The 9,686-nt window shown below is 35.9% G+C and overlaps 1 pseudogene; it reads left to right on the plus strand.

The window, feature by feature from the left end:
- Positions 1 to 812: 812 nt before the first annotated feature.
- Positions 813 to 8,796, plus strand: LOC140502631 (nuclear ubiquitous casein and cyclin-dependent kinase substrate 1 pseudogene; annotated as a pseudogene).
- Positions 8,797 to 9,686: the final 890 nt, after the last annotated feature.

Here is a 9,686-nt window from a genome sequence, read left to right on the forward strand (position 1 = left end):
AGTTCTTTAGATTTGTACCTAAGTCTCAAGTCAAGGCTAACTTTAGTGTATTTTCTCTGTCAAAATTTACGTACAAACTATTCATATTCCTGAGTTATCCCTAAAACTGACATTATCAACTTTTTTCTCCTTTCTAGCACAGAAAAGTATATTGACTTTCTTCTCTCTATGGTTGTTTGGGAAATTAGCTGAGCCACATGGAAATCTATTGTGTCTGTCTTACAAAGATACAACAACCTCTACAGGATTTCAACCCATTTCTTTCCGTCTCTCGAAAATTGCCTCTGGGAAACAGAGAGTGAAGTAAACATTTATATAATGCCTAATATGAGCCAGGCATTGTGGTAAATTTTTTTGCAAGTATTATCTCTTTTTTTTTCCTCACAAAAGTACTGTGAGGTAAGTGCTGTTAATATCCTTTGCCCCCAACTATAAAATAAACAAACAGAGATTAAGTAACTTATCCAGGGTCACACAGCAAGTGAATGCCTGAGACTAGATCTGAAACTAGGTCTTTCAGACTCCAGGCTGTAATGTTAAGGGAATTTGAATATCTTCACTGCCCCTTAATAGACCTGTATGAACTGTTTTGAGTTTTCACCCAGCCCATAGCTTGAGTCACATGAAGCCCATGGTGGAAGGAGTTTGCCAAATGATTGGAGCAGGAAGGGTAGAGCAGGAAGAGAGAGTAAAGCAGAGTTGGGACAGGTGAGACAGAGCTGAGACAGAGCAGCTAGCATGAGCAAGAAGGGATGAAATTTTGCCTAGGAATGCTTGTTTGTGATGAGGCCTAACAGAGGGAAGGCTTGGGCATGGCGGTGCTAACTTTATTGGTAATGTGTACAAACTTTGCTGCTACTATGAAGAAATTGATTTAATGGTATCTCAATAAACATATTGATGTCATCTTTGATGAAGAGAGTTTATGTTTTGAGAATTTACCCTGGAAATATGCCTGCACATCCATAGTGGCTGCTGTGGGTATCACATTGGTACAACTAAGGCCCAGCACTCTATCCACTCTACCACCTACCTCCCTCTCAACACACATTTATGTCTATTTTCTTTCTCTGACCCTCAATATTGTTTTTTCATATATTTCCAAAATGACTTCTTTTTTAAAAAATTCTTCTACAGTTGTAAGTAGGTAGAGGTGGGAATTTTCCCAGGACATCCAATTTGTAGTATAAAACCTAAAGATTTTTTTCTAAATCTTGTGGAGCCCTCTAGCCTTTCATGATCTTTTACCCTCCCTCTTCTAGCCTTGGTTTACCACACCCATCTCAATTATGCTCTGATTCTGGCAACTGGATAACTGAGTCACTCCACTAAGGGAACATTCTATTTACATGCAGTGCCTCATTCCTGTACCTCTTCCTCCCCACTCAATCTTTTTTCAATTCTTGAAACATTCAGGGATTTTAAGAACATTCATGTTATGGAGAGGGAATTGGAAGCATCCCCTGGAGAATGACATTCCTCTTTCCCAGTGTGATTGCAGCCAATCAAAAATAGTCATATTGAGTATGTAAGTGTTCTATGTAGCAATGAACTTGAAGGTCAGTGTGTAGTTGGATATGAAGGCATTCCTGTACTATAGATGGGATCCTTACCAGATTAACTCCAGAATGATCCCTTGCCTTGTGACGACCTCTCAAATATGGAATCTATTTATTCTGGGGGCACTCTCTCTCTATCTCTCCTTCATTGGACTTTGTGACCAGAGTCAAAAATGTCTTTTTTCTAAGCTCCTCTCCTGCCAGTTCCTATATTCACCAGGCAAGTAAATTGCTAATTCCAGTTCTGAATAATTTAGGTTTTTGTTTTTGTTTTTGTTTTTTTTTTTTCTGTTTGTTTGTTTGGTTTTTTTTCCGAGAGGTCTAGGCAGTGTACCAAAGTTGGTATTTATACAGTATAGAGTTTAGGATGCATTTCTTCCAATTTATCTCGCTTATTAGATTAATGTGAATAGAACAAACAATTCTTACCTACACGGAACATTTACAAACCTGAATTATTTGGATCCCTGTTCAATTGATGGATATCTAAGGAGGAATCTCTGAAGTTAGTCATCTAGGAGGTACAGTATATATAGCATTGACCTTAAAATCACGAAGACTCATCTTCATGAGTTTAAATCCAACTTTGGACACTTACTAGCTGTATCACCCTGGGAAAGTTGCTTAACCCCTGTTGGCCTCAGTTCCTCATCTGTAAAATGAGCTAAAAAAAAGGAAACAGCAAAGCACTCCATTTTGTTTGGCAAGGAAATTCTAAAATTGGGTCAAAAGTATTAGACATTGTTGAAATGACTGAACAACAATAAACAATATCTCAGAGGTTATCTAGTCAAATTCCTTGATTTTATACATCAGAAAACTAGAGAGGTAAAGTAACTAGTCCTCAGTCACACTGGCAGTGAATACCAGGGGCTGATTTTGAACCCAAGTTGTCTAACTTCACAGATACCTTTATCAAAGGAACTAGATGATTAGAAATCTAGTTTTCACAACTCTTTCCTTTCTTTCCCTTCAATTTCTTTTCCTCATCTTTCCTTCTTCCTTTTGCACTTACACCTTTCATTTCATACTAAGAGTGATTATCATGTTAGGTTACACTATCAACTTAAACTAAACATGACAAGTAATTAATGAACCCTGAGCACACATATACACACCCCATTTCTTGTTCTCCTTTGACAATATTGGCTTAATTTCAATCACTGTCTAATAATCTTCACTAGTTCTCTCTTGCTTCTAGGATAAAATACATAGTCCTTGGACTGGCACTTAATTAGGAAAACGAAAGTTGAAATTGCATTTTTATTTTAAGGCATAGTGGGCAGAAAGGAGCCCTTTATAAAAAGGTAATATAGATTTTTTGAACTTTGGCATTGATTTACAATCAACTACATCAACTGGCCTAATGAAATTAGCCTTTTTTTAATTAAATTTATTTTATTATGAACTTAAGAAATAGAAGAAATACTTCTATAATATAAAATAGAAGAAAAAAAGATTATTGGACATGAAATTGCAAATGTATTATGTACAACTTGCTATTCCTTTTAAATATAGAATACATTTATTGTGTAACTTTTTTTTCTCCCCCCCCCACCTCAAAGATGACTACAAAGGAAATGAATAAATATTATATAGAAATGAATTCTGGGGCAGGTAGCAGGGTGAATAGAGCCCTAGCATTGGAGTGAGGAAGACGAGTTTAAATAAAGCCTCAGACACTTACTAGCTATGTGTCCCTATGCAAGTCATTGAACCATGGTTGCCTCAGTTTACTCATCTGTAAAATGAGCTTGAGAATGAAATTTCAAATCATTTCAGTATCTTTGCCAAGAAAACACTAAATGGGGTCACAAGAGTTGAGCATGACTGAAAAGCCTGAACAACAACAAAATTCATCTGGTTACCTGTCCTAATTACTCATTACACATGTTTTGCTTAATACTAGGGTTTTCTTGTCTTTCACAAATGAAGGGAGTAAATATTGATAAAAATTTAATGCAATTAATCTTATGTAATCCTAGGAGAAACTTTATTTATCAATTTGACCAACTGTAATTTTTATCAAGTGTAGAATATTACTAGATTGTGAAGTTATTTTAGAAGACATCTGAATTTTACTTCTCATGGCTGCAATCATGACACTGAATTATTTAGCCTTTAGCTGAAATGTGATAAAAATTGTTTAAACTCAAAAACCCTTCAACATTCTCAACCAAGCCTCCAAAAGTATGTGTATTCTAATCATGATAAAACAGTTTGAACACCCCCTATCTGCAAAGTATAGTAATAGGTTATTTAATAATAATAATGTCTAAGGCCTACAATTGAGTATCATACACAGCTGCCACATTCCAATAAAGCTATGGGCTAAACCAGGTTGAGACTAGCCAACAGATTTCAAATTGCTTGGTGAATTAGGGGGATGCCTACTCTAAACATGTGAAGGCTTCCCCTGGTGGAATGGGCTTATGAGAACAATTTTTTCCAAGAGCCATGAAGGCATCTGATGCAAGTGCTTTGGAGCACTTAGACCTTGGTAAAATACTGAAGACACCAAGATCATCCCCTGTATCTTGCCACTGGATATTGATGACTGGAAGACTGAATGGAGCTTCACTGAAATCCAATTCGTGAACGTTCAAGTCAAGTCATCATTCCATGATGTCACTGTTCTTTATGGAAAACTAAGGATGAACAATAACAAATTCAGGAAAATCAACCCATCAATCAACAAATATTTATTAAATATCTGCTATATTTCAGGTGCTATGTTAGGCACTGAAGATATAATTTAAGCAATAACTGACTTAACAGAATTTACATTTAATTGGGGAAAACATCTGTACACATGTAAGTAAATATCAAAAAGATGTAAAATGAAAGTGAAATTATTTGGCAGAAGTTGGTATGGGGAGACACTAGCAATCTGAATCATCAGAAAAAAAATAAGGGCACATATAGGAAGTCTGAAATTACCTAGGAAACAAGTGAAAAGTTCAAAACCCTGTTTGCCCAAACCTGGTGATTTCTAATGGAACAGCTTGTGTTAGGATTTATAATGAAGTTACAATATACACATAGTGTAAATAAAGAATGCAGATATTCCCTTTAATATTGCTTTAATGGGATTTGATCTTTTACTGTTCCTGAAGAAGTTGAAATTTTAGGGTTCTGTCATGGATACCTGAAATCAATCCTGAAGAAGCCAAGCTATAAATACCACTGCTTTTTAGAAATGACATATTATGTGCATACATGGGGAAAGATTGACATTTCCTTTTGAGACGTTCTGTAACCTCATAAAAATAGCATCATTTTATTTGTTCTCTGGAAATATTATAGTTTGCTTTACAAAAAAGAATAAAAAATATCTAATTATTTGTTATTAAAATGAGGAAAATATGTTATCTCGATGCCCCCTTTATACATTTTGCTGTAATGTTTTGTTTTCTTTTCTTTTAGAATGTCCCAATTATTTGTCAAGAGTTCTAGGGTTTACTTTCCCAGTAGGATTGCCATTTATTCTGTCAGTCAATGACTATACTTAGCTTTGTGTAAGTCAGTGAACTGTCATTCTGTTTTATTTTCAAAGGATAATGTCTGTCATTGTCATATGACTTTTTTTCTACACCTATTGGCATTGTAATGAACAGTATAATGTAAAGGTTTTATTTCATTTATTTCACTTAATAAAACCAAAGATTCATTAAAAGATTAACAGCCACCTTTCTTTCAGTAAAGGCTCTTTGATTATATTAATGTAGACATTAATGTAGATATATATATATATACATATTTGTATACACTTGTATGTATATATATGAATATATTATACATGTATTCCTTTTGAATGCCATGTTTTAGGACCATATTCAATTACAATATATTAGTAAAATGTCATTGAATTAGATTAATTGAATTGGTAGATTAATTTGCTACTAAATAGTGACAGGAAGTGGAATCTTTTCTATGTCTCAAAAAAGAAGAAAATACTTAAAAGATGCCAGTCAATTATAGTTAATTTCCAATGAGAATATTTAATTTAACCAGTAAGGGCTGCCTTCAGGTTTCTGAATCACAAAATAAAAATTCTGACACAAAAACTCCTTTTTTAAGAGTCCCTTTTGAATAGACTCCTAGACTTTTTAGGAGGTATTCTCAGGGAATAAAGAAACATACTTTCTCAAATGAGATATTTCATCCTCTCACTCCAGGAATTTACATTGGATATTTGATATGCAAGGGAAGCTTTTCATCCTCTTCTCTGCCTTCTGGTTTTCTTCAAGCACCAACTAAAATCCCATCTTTTAAATGAAACTTTCATCAATCCCTTTTTATGCTGGTACGTTACCTATATTATTTCCTATGAATCATTTATATAGGTTGTTTGTAAGCAATTTGCATTAGGTTATACATTTTACATTAAGGTGCACAACCTCATGACTTTGGGAACTCCTTGAAATCAGGAACTGCTGTTGCCCTTCTTGATATCCCCTGCAGAAAGCTGCTCTACTGCAGAGAGTAGCATGACTCTGATGGGCTAACCATGTTGCTTGAATGCCAAACATACACTTACCTAAAAGACTACTTCATGGAGAAGTCACACAGAGCAAGTACTCACATGATGGTCAGAGAAAAGCAATACAAGGATGCCCTCAAGGTCTCTCTTAAGAATTTTCGAATTGGTTGTGTGACATGGGAGATACTGGCATAGGAGCACCCAGCATGGTGTGCCCAAGTCAGAGCAGATGCTGTGTTCTATGGGCAAAACAACATTCAAGCAGCTTAAAAGAAATGCAGGATGTGCAAATTTAGAGAATCCACCTCAAATGTCCATATGGACTATTTGTGCTGACCTGTTGAGCATTTTGAGCTCCTATGAATCTAATCAGCCACAATCAGACACACTGTAATTTTACTCAAAGTGATGTAATTTTGTTTCTCTTTGAGAAAAAATGATAACAAAGCATGCCTCCTGCAAGTAGTGTAGTGCTTAGTACAGTAGACCCTAAATAGATATTTACCAACTGTTTGAGATACTTAGTAGAGTTCAAGTAGTGCCCAGCAAGAGGGTGACTTGTTATCTGAGAACCACACTTTCTTTGAGAACTTTTGTTGTCAGGTGATAAATTCTTGTTATCCATTGAGACCCATGAATTAACAGCCTTGCAGTTTTTATTACATTGATTTATTTCTTTTCTTTTTTTGTAGGAGGAGGGTGTTTTTGCCGTTGTACCAATTATTGTTGGAGTAATGAAGGTTATGCTTGTGGGATCACTATTCTTTTCAAGTTCCACAGTCTTTGTAGTAGATTATCAGAAAAGGGGCCAAGAGTTCCCATAGTTCTTAGTTCACTGATAAATATTCATTTAAGCAATACATTTTTATATAATATCAATATAATGAGCAGTGATTTTACATATCAGTGGACAAACTGAATCATCCTTAAGATGTTAAAATAAGAAGCTGTACTGACGATTTAAATGGAAAGTGTAATGGTAATTTATATGGGAAAATCTTTCCCATTCATTAATAGGCCCATGTGACTTGCCTGGGTCACATGGAAGTCTGAGTAACACCAGTTTGTGGTGGGAGGAGTTTATTGCGCTAGTGGAGAAGGATGGGTGGAACAGGAAGAGGTGGAACTGAACCACAGTGGAGAAGAAGTTGATCAGACTATTCAGAGCTGGGAAGGACATAGAAAGCAGGCAGCAACTGGCATGAGTGACAGAAGGGCATTTTGCTTAAGGGAACCTGTTTGTGGGAAAGCCTACATTGCTACTGTGTATAGATTTCTTTGTTGCTATGATGAATTTGGCTTTCTGGTGTTGAGATTTGGCTTTCTGGTGTTTAAATAAATGTTTTGGTTCTGTCTTCCATATGGAGAGTCATGATTCAGAATTACTCCATCATAGTCATGGCTGCAGTAGGTGTTGTGAGTATCCCATTGATGCTGAAGAAGCTTCCAGTACATTGAGTTTAGACATTATGGAAGATTTATGGAGGGAACAATTACATAGGGTAAGAAGGTGTGGAATAGTTGAGAACTATACCAGTGTAGGGAATACCCTTGACAATGAGATCACATTAATGTATTAGTACATAATTATTCCTTGAAAAATATTTATTATCTATCTTTATATGAAAGTGCTTTTCAGCATTCCTGAATTGGAAAAGACCTGTGATTTCACTGTTTTCTATGATCCTTCCCCTATCCTTGTGGTCAAGTCTTTGATATCCTATTAAAGAATAAAGGTGATCAGGGTTGGGGAAGGGGTAAAGGATCTCTTATTAAGCACCTAAGACATATTCCAAGCACTGGGTCAAGCACTTTATAAATATCTCATTTTGGCATTTTGAAGAGGCTGGAGTAGAGGGGGGTGCGTTGCTAGGTATATCCAGGGGCCTGAAACCAGTAGCAATGAAGCCTGAGAGGCTAGAAGTCTGGGCCTCAGTGGCCATAGCAACTCTGGGAGGGTTGAAGACTGGTCTTCAATTTTGTGGAGGTCCAGTTTCAGAAACTGGGCCTGTCCATCAGAAACATGAAGGTGGTTTATTATTCAGTTTCAAGAGTCTGTTGATGGAGATATAGATTATGAAAAAGATTCGGTCCCTCCCTCTAAGAAAATCTGATCATCACTCTGAGAGGCTAAAAGCAAGAGGCAATCTGGGAAAACTTCACAGGAAGATAGTGAGGACTCTGAAGAAGAAGATGTGAAGACAAAGAATGATGATTCTCACTTACCAGAGGATAGTGAAGATGAAAAAAGGATCACAAAAATGTTCACCAATGGTATCAGGCAGCATCCAAAGCAGCTTCCAAACAGAGAGATACTCATGGAAGATGTGGGCAGTGAAGAAGAAAAAGAAGAGGAAAAAGAGGCACCATTTCAGAGGAAAGATTCTGGGAGTGATGAAGACATCCTAATGAATGATGATGATGATGATAGTGTTTATGCAAGTTCAAAAAAAAAAAAAAAAACCAAAATGATCATGAAGAAATTCAAGCCTGAAAGGAAAGAAAATAAAATGCACAAACCTAGGCTAAAGGTTACAGTGACACCAAGTCCAGTGAAAGACAAAGGAAAGCTGGGCAATCCTACAGCATCAAAGGCATCCAAGAAGAAGACTCCCTTCCCCTAAAGAAGAGGATGAGGAGCAGGAACTCCCCCCCCCAAAAAAAAACCCAAAAGAACTAAAAGTCTGCTAACCCTCCACCAGAAAAATTTGGGGATAAGGGTCTGAAGATGAAGCCCAGTCTGGGGAAGACTAAAAAGAGATTTTTTTTTAAGAGGGGTAACAAAAGAAAATCTCCTAAGTGCTAGAGCATTATTCTAGCTATGGCTTGATTCATGGGCTTTGAATACATTTTTCTCTTCGGTTCCCCTACACCCCACTGATGAGAAGTAAGAGCCACTCCTCGCCCTTTTAAAGATAAAATTATGGCCATGTTTCTAAGATAACCTTTGTCCGTTGGCCACTCTCCCTCTCTTAATCTCCAATAAAAGCCATGAGAAAATATTCAATGAATTTGCCAACAAACTTTAAAAAAAGAAAAAAATGGAAGGGTTATTCTAGGTAAAGCAATAAGATTTGAGGTAAATCCTATGGAGATTTCAGCTTTACTAAAAACTGTCAAGTTGAACAGGAATCCAGTAAACAATAAGGATTCCAAATGAAAATGGTTGTTCCTTATTTATTTGAATTAAAAAAAAAATCACTGTCAGCAAAGACAAAGTTGTATATATATTTTTTTAAATCATGAATCTAAACTTTCATTCACTAGGCAGTAAGGTGATAAATGTGTATACAACTTTAAATATCCCATATTTCTAACCCCATTTGAAAACAACCAAACCACATGACATTTTGTTGTGGGTTTTTGTTGTTGCTGTTACTTTTTGTTTTGCTTTATTCTATTTCACTCTTGGTCATCTCAAGGAGAACAGGAACAAGTAAGAAATCCTTCCCTTCTGCCAAGGTCTTTAGGGAGCTAAATGATGCACAAAAAAAAAATCAGAGGAGCAAGTGCATTAAAATCTAAGTGACTTTGTTTCAGATCTGAATATTAATGGTTTGTGTTTTTAAATAAATATGTATCTATTCTTTTTCTTGGAATAAATTTTACCAAGGATTAAGAGGAATTCAGATTTTAATAGCAAG

This window comes from Notamacropus eugenii, chromosome 4 (genome assembly GCF_028372415.1).
Source record: "Notamacropus eugenii isolate mMacEug1 chromosome 4, mMacEug1.pri_v2, whole genome shotgun sequence".
Lineage (NCBI taxonomy): Eukaryota > Metazoa > Chordata > Mammalia > Diprotodontia > Macropodidae > Notamacropus > Notamacropus eugenii.